Source organism: Electrona antarctica (genome assembly GCF_951216825.1).
Source record: "Electrona antarctica genome assembly, chromosome: 6".
Taxonomy (NCBI): Eukaryota; Metazoa; Chordata; class Actinopteri; order Myctophiformes; family Myctophidae; genus Electrona; species Electrona antarctica.
Genome location: NC_136811.1, coordinates 655,893 through 673,457, shown reverse-complemented (window position 1 = coordinate 673,457; position 17,565 = coordinate 655,893).

Below are 17,565 nucleotides of genomic sequence, written 5' to 3'. Positions count from 1 at the left end.
TACTTTAAAAGGACATTTTGAATTCCGAACTCTTACTTGTAACGGAGTAGTTCTGCGTGATTCTGTGTGTAAATCTGTTAGTGCTGCACGATTCTTTCTCAAATGTGAATCTTGATTTCCCCCACAAGAATTAAGATCATGATTCTTACACTTCTCAAGTTTTCCAATAAAAATATGTAATGTCTGTAGTTTCTACTACAATCAAAATGTGGCACTTGGAGCCAACTATACTGTGGCTTTAAACAGACAACTTCAAAGTCTCTTGTAGAAAAAACACAAGAGTAACCAAAATGAATGAGCCAACTAGCTAGTGCTGCTCAAGTACAAATTAGTGCAAACTATAAAGTAAATTAAGTAAACTACAGTCCAAGCTGTCAGTATATTAAACACTTTCAAGTATAATAAACAAATTCAAGTATGTCAGAATAAAATAAACAAACAAATGACCCAGAGCCTCGTCTCTCAAATACCCAGCAGGAACCCAGAAAGGGTTAGCTTAAGTTGTGGCAAATCTGCAAAAACAGATGTGTTCATAAAGGTGTCTACTATGACAGAAAAGTTTGTTCCAACCCAACTCCCTTGGGAAACCCCAACTACTGAAAGTTGGGGTCCCATTATCAACCAATATAGGGCAAAACATTCCAAATTTCATTATACTTTATGTAGCATGTGACATGTCAAACTAGGGTTTTTTTGTGATGCTGAATACATTCCAAGCATGCGTTTTGCATGAAAATACTCCTTGGGCTAAATTCAGCCATAGCCACTTGCAAATGTGCTGACCTCGTCACATTTGTGATGACGGCTATGGGCATTTTTAGGCAAAGGAGTGTTTTTTGTGCAAAACTAATGCAATGGATTCAGAATCATGAAAACCCCCTAGTTTGACACGTCACATGCTACTTAAAGTATAATGAAATTTGGGAATGTTTTGCCCTATATTGGTTGATAATGGTAGCCCAACAGCAGCTGTCACAAAGTTTCCCAAGGGAGTTGGGTTGGAACAAATGTGTGAAATCTGTGATAGTAGACACCTTTATGAACACATCTTTGAAGAAAGCTAGTGGTAAGCATTTGTTTGCAGATTTGCCACAACTTAAGCTAACTTTACCTAACTATGTAGTGTGTGTGTATCTAGTCTAGTGTTTGTAAAGTGTAGTCATCAACACCTGGGTTTTCGTTCTGTGTTCCAAGATTTGTGGGCACACTGGGCACGGTATTTATATCATGGTACTGGTATGTCTGCTGTGTGGGAAGGTTTTGGCGATGAAAGTGCTGTTGGCCCTGATGTTGCTGGTGTGGGATTGGATGAGTATTGTACTGGGGATATGTGTGATACTGGGGTTGAGGTGGACCTGTGTGTGCCGGAGGTGGAGGCCTTCAAACATCATACCAACCAGTCTTTCTGTAGACCGTGTATTTTGCTCCATTACTCTTGTAAGAAGGTTCTCCTCTTGTTGATTTCGCTGTTCTTGCAGCATCCGTTCTCTCTGTTCCCTTCTTTCTTGTTGCTGCTCGATCCAGCTGTGCTCCCTGTGTTGCATCTCCTCTGCCATCTTCCTCTGTTATTCGGACCAGGATTGCATGGTCCTCTCATGTCTCATGGTCCCCGAATTTGGGTTTGGATATCTTCCCTATCAAAATCATTTCATGAATCATTTGGCAGCACACTCCTATTCTACAAATGATAGACCTTAGTTTATTATTAAATTAACCGAGCTACAATTATTAAGTTAAGCTGGTAGCAAAGTAAGAGCACCTCCCTGTCTGTGCGCGCGCACGCACGCACGCACGCACGCACGCACGCACGCATGCACACACACACGCACACACACACACACGCACACACACACCATCTTAGCAAGTCAAATGACACACACACCATCTTAGAAAGTCAAATGTGTAAGTAAGTAATATTAAACTTACTCTTTGTTCCTTTGGGCTGACCACCGACAGTTTCATCATCAGCCAGGGCTGAACCTGGTCTGTCACCCTCTCCCTGGTCAGTGGACGGACCAGGTCTCTCAACATCATCCTGGCCAGAGGATAAACCATGTCCATCATGGGTCACAATTCAAAAGGAGCTTTATTGCCACGAGTAAACATACTTTTACATAATTTCCAAAGCAAATGTCAAAATTTAATAAAAACAGTTGAAAATGGGGAAAGTATATGTAGTTGGAGGGGTACAGCATTTTGTAAACAGAGCTATGACACATTGCATCATTATATACATGTTACATAGCTTTTTTGAAACAAATAGCAGCATTTTTTCTCAAGACTATTCAAATAGTATACAAAATAAACCTAATTTAAGATGTGTTAGTTAGCTGGGTGTCAAGTGTGACCCGCTCGTTTTATTTTTGGCTTTCGCCTTGTTGTATTCCTGCTTGAGGAGCTTCCATTTGTTATGGACTTGGTTGGCGTCTCTGCCAGGATACCCATCCCTTACAGTTTTATATAAATCAGCATTTTTGTACTTGCGCCCGTCTGTCCTTTCGATGATGCCTAAATCCTCTAAAGTTTGTATTAAATAAAGAGTCTCTCCTCTCAACCACCTCTTGCTCTTCCCCGCCATGTGTTTGTTTGTTGTTGTTATGCTGTTGCTGTTGTTGCGGAAGTGTGTTCAAGGAAATGAGCTGTGAGCATGCTCAGAAAGACCAGAATGAATTTATATCCGATTGAGTGTGTACATGCATCCAACTTTCGGCCAATCGCATTCAATCGGAATAATCCGGAATAATCCGGCCATCGGAATGGTTTTTAAATCGCATCGAGCATTTTCATTCGGATTTAAGTTTTTGTAGGTGTTGTTTACATGACAACGTTTAATAGTATTTAACTTCTATTCGGAATTAAGAGGGGTTGAAAGACATCATGTAAACGTACCCTGCAGTGTTCAACTCAGGTAGCAGATGCAGTTAAAAAAAAAATTCTTTCCATGTTGCACATTGAGGCTTTGTGTACTGTTCCTTTGTTTTTTGTTTTTTGTAGTGCCAAGCTTGGAAAGCTAATAATAATCTTTGCACATTGTGGCCGTTTAAAGTACATTTCATTTTGTGTTTACTGTAATGCAACTTTATGCAATGAGAGAACATTACAAAGGGCAAAGGAGAATTGTCAGACTCTGTAAGAGCTTGAAGTTGAGAAGGTCGCCATTTCAAAGAATGTGCCTCAAACGAGTTGTTTGGATGACAGGTGAAATGAAGCAATTCAGGGATCATATCTGATGCAGGGAGCACAGTTACAACTAATGTACTTTAAACATATAATATATGGAAATTATATAATCTAGTATTCTACAATCTTAATCTCATGAGAACAATCTTCCTTTACCATTTTTGACCCTTTGTCTCATGCAACTAGTACGGGGTGATTCCCTTGTAGGTTCTCTAGATGTGCTGGACTCCTCAACCACATTTTGAGGTGGTGGAGGTTGAAAGGGAGGGAGAGACTATCGGATATTTGTATTGTATGTAATCCAAACAATTTGACAATAAAAGCACTTTTCATCTAATCATGCTTGTACAGATTTCCATCAGTTCTTTTTTCTTTATTAACAGGGTTGCTACACAGTTAAGGAAAGTATGTGTGTATTAATAGTTGGAGGCAAAAGTTTGATCTATTGTATCACAGGCTAGATTTGTGTATATTAGTCCAGTGACAAAAGGTCCTTTTTAATGCCTAAAAAGAGACCATTACTGCGTCAATAGTAAGCAAACTATGCTACTCTAAAAATTGGTCAAACACTTGCCAAATTGTATAATGTATGTAAGAAAAGGGAATAAAATTAGCAGATCTACAAGCTCACAGTGCCACATTGTGTGCTTGTTGATCAGAGGAAAACCAAATTGAATGCCTGCAAGTGCTTGTCAGTGGGGGATCCCCATTTCAAATCATGATTATTTTGGGTGGTCATGGCCATAATGTGTATACTGCCGTATACTATTGTTCATTACTCTAATTGTGTAGATTCAGCCGCAGGGTTGTGTAGATTTCTTGTAAATTAAGTAATGCAGATGTTTAACAATAATTGAACTCTTTGTCCATTTGGTTTCATTTTACACTAGTTAAAGATCTAATAAGGGTCCATTTGGTTACCATTACCAACTCTCCATTTAGCTGGGGACCACCTGGAACCCCCTCAAGGACCACTGGTTGAAAACCACTGATTTATAGGATATAGAGCGTCGCAGTCCCGCCTCCTACCCTGGACCAGGAAATGAAACCCAATGCATTATTCTCATAGACATTTCTTAAAGTATTTATTTAAAGACGGTTACGCCGCGGACAAAGCCAACTCGAGTCGTGACAACTCATGACAACACAAACAATATTTTGGACCAAACAAATAATTAGAAAGAAGAAAAAAACGGCAGGTTACAACACTTTTTTAGTTGTTTTTCTTCTTTGTAATTATTTGTTTGGTCCAAAATATTGTTTGTGTTGTCATGAGTTGTCACGACTCGAGTTGGCTTTGTCCGCGGCGTAACCGTCTTTAAATAAATACTTTAAGAAATGTCTATGAGAATAATGCATTGGGTTTCATTTCCTGGTCCAGGGTAGGAGGCGGGACTGCGACGCTCTATAGCGTAACATCATACAAAAAACATTCCTCAGTATGAACAATAGGCTAAACGGAAGTATACACATTATAGAATGGCCTGCACTATGCAGTACAAAATACATAGTCACACAATCCATTACAGTATTCCACCCTGTACACACTCACAGGCAAGCAACAGTGTACAAACAGTGACCACCCTGACCCTATATACACTAGCCTGCAGCCCTGCACCATGCAGCACAAAATGCAGTCACATTAATCAGTCATCGTGTTCATAGAACTCGCTTTTTCTTCTTCGTCTTGTCCATGCTCTCCAGTGACAAGGAGATCAGCCAGTCAGGTTGGTAGGACTGGACTGCAGGACCACACTGGATTCAACCCCCCCTTTGGTTTTCAACCATCCCTGCCCTTCATCATAGGGGTTTGGTTTTTCCACAATAGCTTCATCAGCTCGCTAACGTTAACATTAACGTTTAAGAATAGAAGAGAACCTTGACCATCAAAACATAGGTCTAGAGTGACACCTTATTTGATCTTTTAAATGCAATATTGACTGAGTTACTGTATAGTGAAAATAGATTTTTGAGTGGTGCTAGTGCCACTCCTATGCAGAGCTATGTGTGTATGTATGAAGTGGCGCCACACACACACACACACACACACACACACACACACACACACACACACACACACACACACACACAAACCAGGGAGGAGTACAGTACAGCATTTCTACTCAGATATACAAGCTCACGTGTTGCCGTGCATACCACATGACAGTGGCGCTCAACAACTACAGCACAGTCCAGTCCAGTACAGTACAGCTCTATGAAGTACAGTAAAGTACTACAAAGTACAAGGATATGGGAAGTATGTGAGTGAGGCACTGATATTCACCATAATGTGCTGAAAAATAACCATCTGTTATTTGTTAAGTGGACAGTATATATGTTTGTGTTTCTGGAGATGATGTAGGTCATTATTTAAGAGTACAATGGTAGATATAAATTTCACACTTCCATGTGTATTTATGTAATTTTAGTGAATTTTTATTTGCCTTTACACAATCTCGCCAGAGACATATACCAAAAAAGTGGTTTTGGGGCCCCTGAAACCAAACGGGGTTGGGGGTGGTCCCTTCATTTTGAGATGGCCCAAGGTATATGCTAACAGGAAATAGTGAAAAAAGGTAGCACAAATTAGTATGAGGGCTGGGCCTAGCTCCCGGACTACTACAAAATACACAGTCACACTCACAGGCAAGCAACAGTGACCACCCTGACCAGAACCAAATGCACAGTCACATCAATCAGTCATCGTGTTCATATAACTCGCTTCTTTATCTTCTTGTCCATGCTCTCCAGTGACAAGGAGATCAACCAGTCAGGTTGGTAGGACTTGACTGCAGACTCGGTTTTCCACTTGTTTGTGTTCTTTCCTTTTCGTGTCTTTTTTCCTCCTGTTGCTGCCACCATGTTTCTTTTCTGTTTTCTTCTCGCGCCAAGGCACTGTGGGGGGGAGTGGACTACTGGACTGGACTCAGTGGGCAGTTCCAAACCTGCTCCTCAAGGAGCTGTAATTCTATTGGTCATTGCATTTGTCATCGCAACCAACACGTCGTAGGGGATGTCACCCATGTCACACTGGGCGAGGAAATGTCCAAAATATTAAACATGTTTAATATTGACGACGTTTCGTCTTGGGCGTCGCAGCGGCCGAATATTTGTCTTTTTGATCTGTCACACTACAAGGCAAAAAGACGCACGTTAATTTGTCGGGAGTTCAAAATCGCGGCCGACACAGGAATTTTGTCGGGGGTCACAAATCGGGCTAGAATCGGTCTTAAAATATTGCAGTGTGTACCAGCCTTTAGAGTAAATACAATTAAAGAATTGGACAGTGAAACAAATTGCTTGATGATTTAAACCTCTTGTCTCTTGTAGCAAAAACACAATAAAACTAGAAAAAGTGCCCTTCTGGGCACAGGTCTCCACCAGGAGGATAGGATTGTGTGTGATGTTTGGCAAAATGTTTAGGAGTAATATAAGCATGTTTATTTGTTGTGTGTGTGTGTGTGTGTGTGTGTGTGTGTGTGTGTGTGTGTGTGTGTGTGTGTGTGTGTGTGTGTGTGTGTGTGTGTGTGTGTGATGCGACTTGGCCTGTTGTAGGGCCACCATGAGGCTGATTTGAAAACTGTCAAGTGGCATTTCTTCCTCAGCCTCGTAGTGGGAATAGGCATGCACAGTTTCACCGCAATCGGACGCTGCGTTGCGGAGTTGTGGCAATTTGTACAAAACGGGCTTCTCCTGAAAACTTTAGAAGCCAATCGTAGCCAATCAGGATGGATAATTATGAGAAATCAAACAAATCACATGATCACATGACTATGGAGAGCATGTGTACCGATTTGTGTGAAATTTGGATAAAGTCTGAAGGAGTAATATTAGAAAATGTGTTTTACATATGTCGGCCTCCTGGTGGCGCTATAAAGAGCAGATGTGAAAGATTCCAGGCAAAGGTTTTTCCTTGGCCTCTAGGAGTGTGCATACATGGTTTTACACAGATCGGTGCAGTTATAGGTAAAAACACAAATCGGCCAGTTATAGCGCCACCATGAGGCTGAGTTGAAAATATTCAAGTGGCATTTCTTCCTCGACCTAGTGGGAATGTGCGTGCAAAATTTCACGGAAATCACACCTTGTGTTCATGATTTACAGCATTTTGTTTGAAACGGAGCACTCCTGTGAACTTTGGAAGCCAATCTTAGCCAATCAGGATGGAGTGTGATGAATCTGAAAGACCCGTTTCGTTGAATGGCTCTAGAGAGACTGTGTACCAATTTGCGTAATGTTTGGACAAAATCTGTAGGTGTACTGTCAAAACTTTTTTTTTGCACAAAGCGGCCTCCTGGTGGCGCTATAACAGGCCAATGTGAAAACTTTGGGGCAGAGGTTCAGCTCTGGCATTCAGGGAGTGTGTGTGCAGAGTATGGCTGCGATCAAGCCAACGGTGCCAGAGATTAGCTGTTCACAGACGGACGGACACACGGACGGACGGACGGACGGACACACGGACGGACGGACGGACGGACACACGGACGGACGGACGGACGGACGGAGTGCAAAACATACTCTCTCCCCATGCCTTCGGCCTGGTGGAGACAATGAATTGGACAGCCAACTGTGCCTCTAAACAAAGTCTCTCTGTTAACAACACATACAGAACAATGTATTGCTGCTTCCTGAGTGCTGATTATTACTAAAATGGATTGTAAAGTACTAAAGTTGCAGCTTTATAATAACAAATTGTAAACAGTAGCTGCCAACCATTAATAATGTAATATTAATATGCTACCTGTGATAACTTAAGAAATATCTCAGCAGTTACATGTTAAGGTTGATAAACAAAATAAATAAATGTTCCCTATCAATTTATAATATAAATAGTTACCATCATCTCATGTGTCAGTCTGGCCTTGACTGTGGTTTTGTTGGGTAAGAGGTACGGTCGCCCCTTTTACATCTCGCCCCACTACTCTACCTAGCTGTAAATAACAAACATATTTCATGTTGGTGATTATATAAAAGGTATTATATTAATTTATCATTGTTAAGTTCACTCTGTATATCCACAGGCATAATAGCATGATGATGCCATTACAAAACATGGGCTACATGGAAGAAATGTTTTTAATAAAACAAAATATACTGCTAGAAGGTCCTAAATTAAAGGAGCATTCAGTGATTTGGGTGATTTGGGAAAACCATGCAAAGATGTGCACATGAACACTCTACAGTGGGGGGACGTGACAGGCCAACAGCACACACACCAAGGCCCGCCCCCACTCGATCATGATTGGCGGAAGGCCCCTCGCTATCCTGATTGGATGAAGGCCCAGCCAAAAACAAAACCTAAGGTTTTTTGACCCCAGGGCCCTTTCTGAAACCAGTCCTTGACTTGAAGTGCTCTCGGGAGGTTCCCTCGTCAGAAAGTGCCCCTCCAGCTGAATCAAGTTCCCTTGATTAGGGTGCTGGGTATAAAAAACTGTTTCGAAATACACTCGCCCTCCTTGTGCAGAAACTGGAAACAGACATCATTCGTTGCCATGTTACCATCACGCAATTGTGTTACCTGTTATTTTGTTTGTACAGTTATATTGCATTGCATCGATTCGTGTATGTTTGTGACATGTGGATTTCATTAATATGGACAAAGGAAATACAGCGTGACTGTCAAAAATGACATGTCATATACATCCATGGTGTTTATAAATCATTGTGTTAAAAGTTGTTTTGTTTGTGTGGTTTCATAACTTTAATTTATAGTTTTTTCACGGTGGGGTAAATAAAGAGCCCTTGTGAACATCAGTTGGAGTGTTGTCTATTCTGCATCAGATGAAGATTGTTTAGGAGGAGTTTATTTATCATTTATTTGTGGTGGTACTTACATTTGTAGGTCGCGGTTTCCATGCGGACAGAGAACATGGCTGCACAAGGCAATCGAGTCTAGATCGGCACAGACTCGCTCTTGAGGGCTTTATAAGCCACTTCCACTCAAGGCCAGAGGCGTCTGGGAGAAATGCGAGGCCCTGTGCGATATGTTTTGGGGGAACAATGTGCGCGCGCGCGTTAATTAATACATACTTTTGCCTTCACTTTCCTATTTGTTATAAATATTAAGTATCACATTTGCTTGATTGCCTGCAGACAGTTTGTGATCGATCAAAATTCAATTAGAAAATTGTGAAATCATGACACTGACTGACTGGACTGACAGAGACTGAAAGATAGAGTGAGAGAGAGAGAGAGAGAGAGAGAGAGAGAGGTCGTCGGTCCATGCGTGACTAATTATTTAGTCACGGGGGGCGGCTCCAAACCGACCGCAGCTTAAATAGGTGAAAAATCAATCGATTGTATAGAGATCGACTACTATACAATCAAATAAATCTGTATACAAGATAATTTAAGATTTCAGAGAGGGAGGGAAATACTAAATTAACATTAAAAACAATTGCGGGGGCAAGTTGGTAAAGCGGCGAGTCGTTTGGTATTCTTTGGTTGTCCTCACTGACGTAGTCAAGTTTGAACCTCGGGTCTAGACTTGTTGCTATGTCGAGCAGCTCCTGTGTCTTGGGATCACTGTACTTATCCTGATGGTACTGTAGGATGGTGGTTTTAATCGAGACTGCAAGAACCGGGTCATCTTCCTTCACTTCCATCAGTGATTCGAAGAGGTGGAGGAATGGCTTCACACTAGAGACACTCACGTACTGCTCTCCTGACAGGGCATCGTAACATTCTGCCAGTGGTGTTAGTGTCTTGTCGATCACCTCAAGAACCTGGATGTCGTGCCATGGCAGAATATCAGTTCCAAGAACACGTCTAATGGCCTCTTGCTGTTCAAGGATCCTGTTGACCATATAATAAGGGGGAAAAAAATGCTTACCACTAGCTTTCTTCACAGATGTGTTCATAAAGGTGTCTACCATCACAGAAAAATGTGTTCCAAGCAAACTCCCTTGGGAAACTTTGTGGGAGCCAATCAAATTTGGGGTACCCGGAGGGCCTAGGCTAACAGCAGGACATTTTAAAATTGGCCAATATGAGTTTGTGAGGTGTGTACATTTTTTTGGGAGTGCTGAATCCGTTCCAACCATTCATTTTCAGTAAAAATGACTTCTGGCCATAACATTGTTTGTAACATAGTTTCAAACTATCTCTACTCTTCCATCTCCCATCTGCTCTTGTCATCTAGCTTGTTGTTAATGCAAAGTTTGCCATGGCAGTTACCACAAGCAGAAATGCACTGTGCACTAAAATGCAGTATGCAATGTAGTACACTCCCCCTCATAGTTGCAACTGACTAACTTCATAAGATAGTCTGGTGTGATGGGATCTGTTCATTGACGGTACAGACTCATAGCCTTTGTCACCAAGCTTCCATCCATACTCCAGTACATGAGATTATGGATGGAAGCTTGGTGGTGGTAGTGGTACACTGGATGTCAGGGGTGGCTGGTATAAATGGGCAAGGGGGGCTGAGCCCCCCCTATCCTATGGAAGAAAGATGAAAAATTATTATTAAAATGTTTTAGAAGAGATTATTTTATATGCTGGTGGAACCTAGAGCAGCAACAGCATCAAACAGTTACAAGAAAAACACAAAATAGGTCGAAATGGGCTGATTTTCCTCCCATTGGCATTCATTGAGTTGAGTGATTGACAGCTGACATGACACGCCTGCTTGAATTAGTCGCCCTTTGGGCTAAGATATCTCAGCCCCAGAGCCTATCGGAGGCTCTACTCAGCCCTAGGGCACACCTCAGGCCTGTGAGGTCATGGCCTTTGACCAATCCCAAGCGCACCTGCGTTTCTATGCTTTGTTCTGTGAAAGTGAGAAGCGAGGTGAAGAAAAGGAAAATTAACAATGGCGGCGGGCGGAAGAATTCAAATGAACGAAGTGGATTATCTACTTTCAAAAAAGTTTTCCCTTATGTCAGCGGGAGAAGTGAAGAGGCTGGGGGCACATCGTCCAAAGGATATACAAATAACTCAAGTGGAAAAACGTCAAACTCGTACATTTTGCGCGAGTTGGTATGAAAAAGCAGAGTGGTTGATGATGGATCATTTGGAATTATTAAGATTTAATTGTTTGTGGATTTGTTTACATGTTCCCAATGACTTAAATCTTATGCCCCATGCCCTGCAATAATTATGAATCGTTACATATGCCCATTTCGGTTCTCACTTCTCCCCAGCCGACGTGCTGATAAAGAATTGTTTTCTCCTGTCACTATCGGCCCCTTTGTGACAAACATGTTTTTGCCCTTGGTATCTATGCGTCCAGAGCAGACAAGTTGAGACAATATGTATCCTACTAACGTTTACTAGTAGCCCGTAACTTGAAAGGTTTAGTAATAGCCCGATGGCTTGTATTACAACAATAAAATAATAGAATAGCAGATACACAACAAACTGACAATAATCATTCAAAACAATAAACAAAAGAAAACAAAGTTGTTTTTTAAGTAACTTACTCCTATTTTAGATTCACAAGTATTGTTTTTAACCAATAAAATGTAGTTTTATGAAATCTTATTTATTCACCTTCGTTTCACCGTTAAACTATCAATTTCTCAAAAATGTACAAAATCCAATATTCACAATGTCACTCATGGGAATGCAGAAATAAAATATCTACACTATTATAACCATCACATTGCAATTCACTTGAACTCAATTCACTCAATTACCCATAAATGTCCATTCACAGGTATTATACAGGTACGTGCACTTAGTGTCCCACTGTGTGTTGCAGTAAGTATGTGAATGTATGTGTGTGGCTCAAAAGCTCACTGTGAGTCCATCTGAGTGCATCAGTGTTCGGTGTATTGTGACTGTAAAGTTCTGTAGGGGCTGTGGGTTTGACAATGATACAATTTGGTGATCCTTGAGCGAGTAAGATCAAAGACACCTTTTATGGCTGGACAGGGGGGAGAAATGACATTCCTGCTCTCACTGGCTCGCTAAGTTACTCAGTGAGCCGTTTGTTCACAAACTGAGAAATAACAAATCTGCTACACCCCGGGATTAAGCTGCCAGAGAAAGGGCGGTTGAGATAACGCAGGCCGGATGAGAAGGAAGAGAGAGACGGGTTTTTGACACGCAATGTTTTGCTAACCGCAGCAATGACCGTTTGACCAAACGCTGACCCAAAGGAAGACATTCCGACGCCCCACAGTTCGCGCACGCCCGCCGAGGCGCATACAAACACACACACCAACTTCTCACTGCATAAGCATAACAGCATACACGCACGGTTGAGCCACACATATTATTCAACAGACACGCACACAGGACAATGCCAGAACGTATGTTCTAAAACATTTGCTGAGCGTCCTTCTGTTGTGCTGACAATTCAATGCACTAACCACTGAGGTGTGAAAATATGTGTGTTGACGGATTCATCAGATGTTGTGTGTGTGTGTGTGTGTGTGTGGGGGTGTTGGTGTGTTTTATGCATTTTAAAGGGAAGAAACGCAGATGGTTGCCACGATAGGTGAGGTGTCAGCGAACCTTTAAACCCCCCCCCCCCCCCCGCTTTAGACTCACGAAAAGTAAGTAAGATTTTAAACAGCCAATCAGTCAATAAGAACCGGATCGAACCAGATCTGAAAAGACAAAGGAAAACGCCTTTTTGACTATGGCCCCTTTTGAATATATAGACGTGTCCAGCTAAAACACGCTTGCTCTTGAATTGAGGACCCGACAGGTATTCATCGCTACAAGCTGTCGGTGACCTCCCGTTTTACTAACTAAGAAACTCACAGGGACTTTTCAGAGCGGTCCTTTGTTATATCATAACGTGAGTTTCATTTGAGACAACTGATCAACTTTTATACTTTACTTAAAGAGGGAAGCAACATTATTGTCGCGTGCTGCAACTGGAACTAACCACAAACTTAATCCAGGTTCCTGAATCTCTGAGGCTCGCCTAGAGGATTATTCACGACAAGGTGGGTCAAAGATTTTATTGAGAAGCACCAGCCCCAAAACGACATTCGTTTGATTAAGATTTTAGTATTTGTAATTTAACTTAAGAAAGAGCTCTCTTAAGTTAGGGAATAAATCTAACGTAAATCTTAAAATCAAACGCAACCATCTAGCCTCTCCTCGCGAGAAGAAATATCTATCTATCTGTCTTTCTTTCTAACCTATATCCTCATGTTCTGCTATGTGATTGTAAACTGAACGAAGCTATAGTTGAGATATATGTTTGAATAGACTGGACTTTATTGCGTGTTCCTCTTGTTGATTTACCCACCTTTTGGGCGAGTTACCAACATAGACCACGTACCAGTTTGGCAAACATAACTTCCCAACACGCATGGATCTTTCAGTTTGGCTCATGTCCAAACTCAAATATTTCCATGACGCGCTCGTTCCGCTATGTGTTTTATTGATTGTATGAATACACTCGACCAGGTTTGATAAATCATTTATTCCGTTTGTGTGTACATTGATTTCATCATTGCAAGAGGGATCTGTGCTATATTTATATACTGCTTTCGAGACTCACGTCTTCAGATTGACGTTTATGTGATACGAGGAAATAGTAATTATATGTATACTTGATTCGTTTCAGTGCGAGTTAAGAATATATATAATTTCTGGCTAATTGACATCATAAATAGCCCTAATCTAACTACAGTTCACTGTATGTACATCCAGGTGTGGTACAGTAGGTGTGTGTGTGGCAGGATGGGCGTGAGCGTTCCCACGCTGTCACGGCCCGTCCTCCGCCCACTGATTAATGGCTTGATTTGTAGCACGGTGGCGTTATAAGGCGGCGCGTCTTCCGGGTGCATTAGCTGTCTGTCTCTCCTCCACTCTGCTTGTGAGTGCATCACCACGCTCTCCACGGTTGGGAGATATTCCTATTCCACTGAGGTGGTCATTCTAAAACAGCGCTGTTCTGTCGGAGAACAGCGTGTTTGGTTGGCACATTTGAATCCTCGGGGCTACATGTGACCCGTGGCCGAAATGCGTCACATATAAACTCTATTAATTTGGTTGTTTGACTCTTGAGAAAACACATTCATATTTCAATTCAGACGCACTGTTTAAAAGTGCAAGGTGCATACTACTGTGTAACTCAATAAAACAAATGCTGGATATCTGCTGACTACGCCACCTGGGGGCTAGGGAGCCCAGGACTCCTTTTTGTATATAGATCACTAAGGTACACACAAGGTTCGTGTTTTTCACCAGGTAAAAGAGCATTTGAATTCATCAGTACCAGGAATAAAGGCTGAGGCGGACACTGTTTGCAGGGGGTTACAACTAACCAACATGAAATGTTTATTTATCTAATTACAGGGAGGCGCTATATATGGCCAAGTAAAATACAATCTTTAATATAAATGCTAAAACTCTAATCCTAAAAATGTACAAATACTAACTAAACTGAAATAAACAATTAACCAAAACCACAAACAAAAAGAAAAGACTATAACCATTAAAACGTTCAATTCATCATCACAGTCAGAGGAGGTTGCATAAAGTGCGGAGTGCTGCACTTTATGGTCCGGTGTCTCTCAGGTGACTTCTACTTCTTATTCCTGTAACACACAGTAGACTGGGCGCCAATTCAACTGTTCACAGGTAGGTTTCCTATGTTAAGCACGGAGCTGCTGACAGATACGGGGTGCGTACTGCGATGGTTCACTACTTACAGCCAACCCAGGCAAGCCTGGGTCCATCTGTGTCTGGCGTGCAGTACCACTGGGCTCCGTTTCTCTCTCTCTCTCTCTGGTTGGTGCCGCTGTCCAGGCTCGTCTCGTTCTCCTCCAGCGATGTCGATCCCAGAAAGACTCGCTATTATACTCGTTATTATCTCTACTTTGTTTCACTCACTCTACACGGTCATGCTCGAGCTGTCACTGTCCCGGCTCTATGTCTGGCATGGGAACCGTGGGTCACACTCCGTCACACGGGCACAGTCCTCTCACAAGGCGCTCTCTCCTGCACCCTCTGTACATACAACCTCTCTCTTCGCTGCTCTCCTGCAGACTGAGGGTGGCCATTTCAAGACACCTAGGCCCCCCCCTGTGTGGCGCGCGCATCCGCCGCTCGTTAGCCAACAGGGAAGAGGCGGGTATTATCATTATCACATTTACATTCAGAATACATATTGCATTGTTGCCAGAATTATCATCACTATTCAGAATTATTATTTACATTTGTACAGCATGGGGGAAAAATAAAGGAAAACAAAAAAGAAAAAGAAACAGAGAATGCTTCTCTGTGACCCTCTCACATACACATTGAATAACTCCTCCTGGAGTCCTGTGTGGTGAACTGGCACCACGCCACCCCGTCGTCATCTTATATACCTGGCTACCGCTGCGGTGAAGCACAACGGCAGTGCACGTTGGCCTCATTACAGCTGGGCCAGCACTACACCTGCTGCTTTGCTGATGTTTACCCTTCCACACACTCTCATGTACCGCCGTGTTTGAGAGAGCAATCACACGGCCACGAGTGGTCCTCGCTGTTGGATTGCTGGTCGCCTGAGTCTGGGCCTTGGTTTATTGTAGCCCATATCGGGTTTAATTAATTCTATTCCTTTATTATAGGCTATTGTATTCCCTTATTAGCTTGGCTTATATATATTGTATACTATATCCTTGTAATTTGGATACGACTAGGCCTTAGGCCAACAACTGGCTGAAGAGAATACTGTCATTTTTAGAATACCTTCCACTGTGAAGTGCTGATATATATTTATCCTCCTTACAGGACCGGTGCTGGGGACAAGTTACGCTGGAGCAGTTGACGGCCTTCCAGTGGTGGTGGTAATGCCCTTTCTCTTTAGTTTACTATTTTCTTCATGGTTTATTTTGAGTTGATGTGTTGTGTTGTCACAACACTATAGTACACTATAGTACTAGTCCAGTCCATGGTGGCCACCAGACGATTTCATTTGTATTGGCGCGGAGGGCGAAGCTTGAACAATAGAGGCCAAATGCCATTGTGCAGGACACCAACAACAAGTCTGTGTGGCGTGTGCATATAGCCATGTGAAACTTTCTTGTGTGTAAAGTTAGTCTGACAGCTACACCAGCACACTGTACATGGATGTGAAAATCATGCATTCCTCGCCTATTGTGACATCCCCATGTGTTCATTGCAATATGAAACATGACGAAACATGACGGTTTCAGGGCCTATGGCAAGGCATTCTAATGTTTTGTCAGAGAGAGAGAGAGAGAATGCATCAAATAGCGTCGAATCCCCGCTGCACTGGCACAATTCTCTGTAGTATGCGTTCACACACTGAGCTCCTCCTGCACACAACCTCTCTGCTCGCTGTCTGCCTTCAGACTGACGACGGCCATTTCAAGTCCCTAGGCCCGCCCCCCAGTGACAAGTGCAGCCGGCGCTTATCAGCCAGTAGAGGATAGTCAGAACACAATAGTTGTGTGTTACAGTACAAGAAGTAGACGCACGCCCAGGATCACCAGGCTGACGCACCCACAGCACTTCACGCTTGTCCTCTGGCACAAATGATTGAATGCACTTTTAAAAAGCAGTTATTGTTCTTTTGGTTTTTTGGTTATTGTTTATTTTTAGGATTTAGTTAGTTAGCGTTTATATTAGGCTTTTAGTATTTAAATTAAATATTTTGGTTTATACTTGGCCATTTTAGAGTGCCCCATTGTATTAGTGTAATAAAAAACAAATGGTAGTTGTACCCCCCTACAAAAAACATTTCCGCCTCAGTCCTTCCTGGTACTCAGTAATGATATGCTCTTTTACCTGGTATTGAAAGGAGTTCTTGATCTCCATAATCCAAATCAAGTGGCGTAGTCAAGCAGTATTAGCAACTTACTTTATTGAGTTACACAGTAATATGCACTTTTATACAGTGCGCCCTAAATATATATGAATGTGTTTCTCAAGAGTTGGTCAGTAAATGCTGAAAGTTTCTATGTGACTCATTTGGCCACAGGTCACATTCTGGGTCATTTTCCACATTGCCATTCGATTGACACGGTAGCAGATTTGAACTGGAAACACATGTTTCCAGTTCCAATCTGCTGCCAAGCCAATCATGAAGATATGGATAAATGACCCAACTGGTATGCCAACTTTGAGAACCCCGGGATAACATTATAGTATCAGATTCCAGATGACATGACTTCACCTGATCCCCATGATGATGGTAGTTGGGGGAAAGAAACCTACACTCTGACGATGTTCACGTCGGAAGCTCTCCCTCCCCATCCAGTGCTAAGGAAGGTGATGCTCCCAGCTGGACTGCATGCTATGAAATATTTAATAGTTGTAGGCCTACTCTTTTTATAACTTGAGTAGGTTTGGGCCATGTTAAAGTAAAACAAACTCGACTAGAAACAAAAATTCAACAAATTTGACTGGGTGCCTGCAGCTTTCCAAGTCTACAGTACTTGCACACTCTGCTTGCGCAAGTAATAA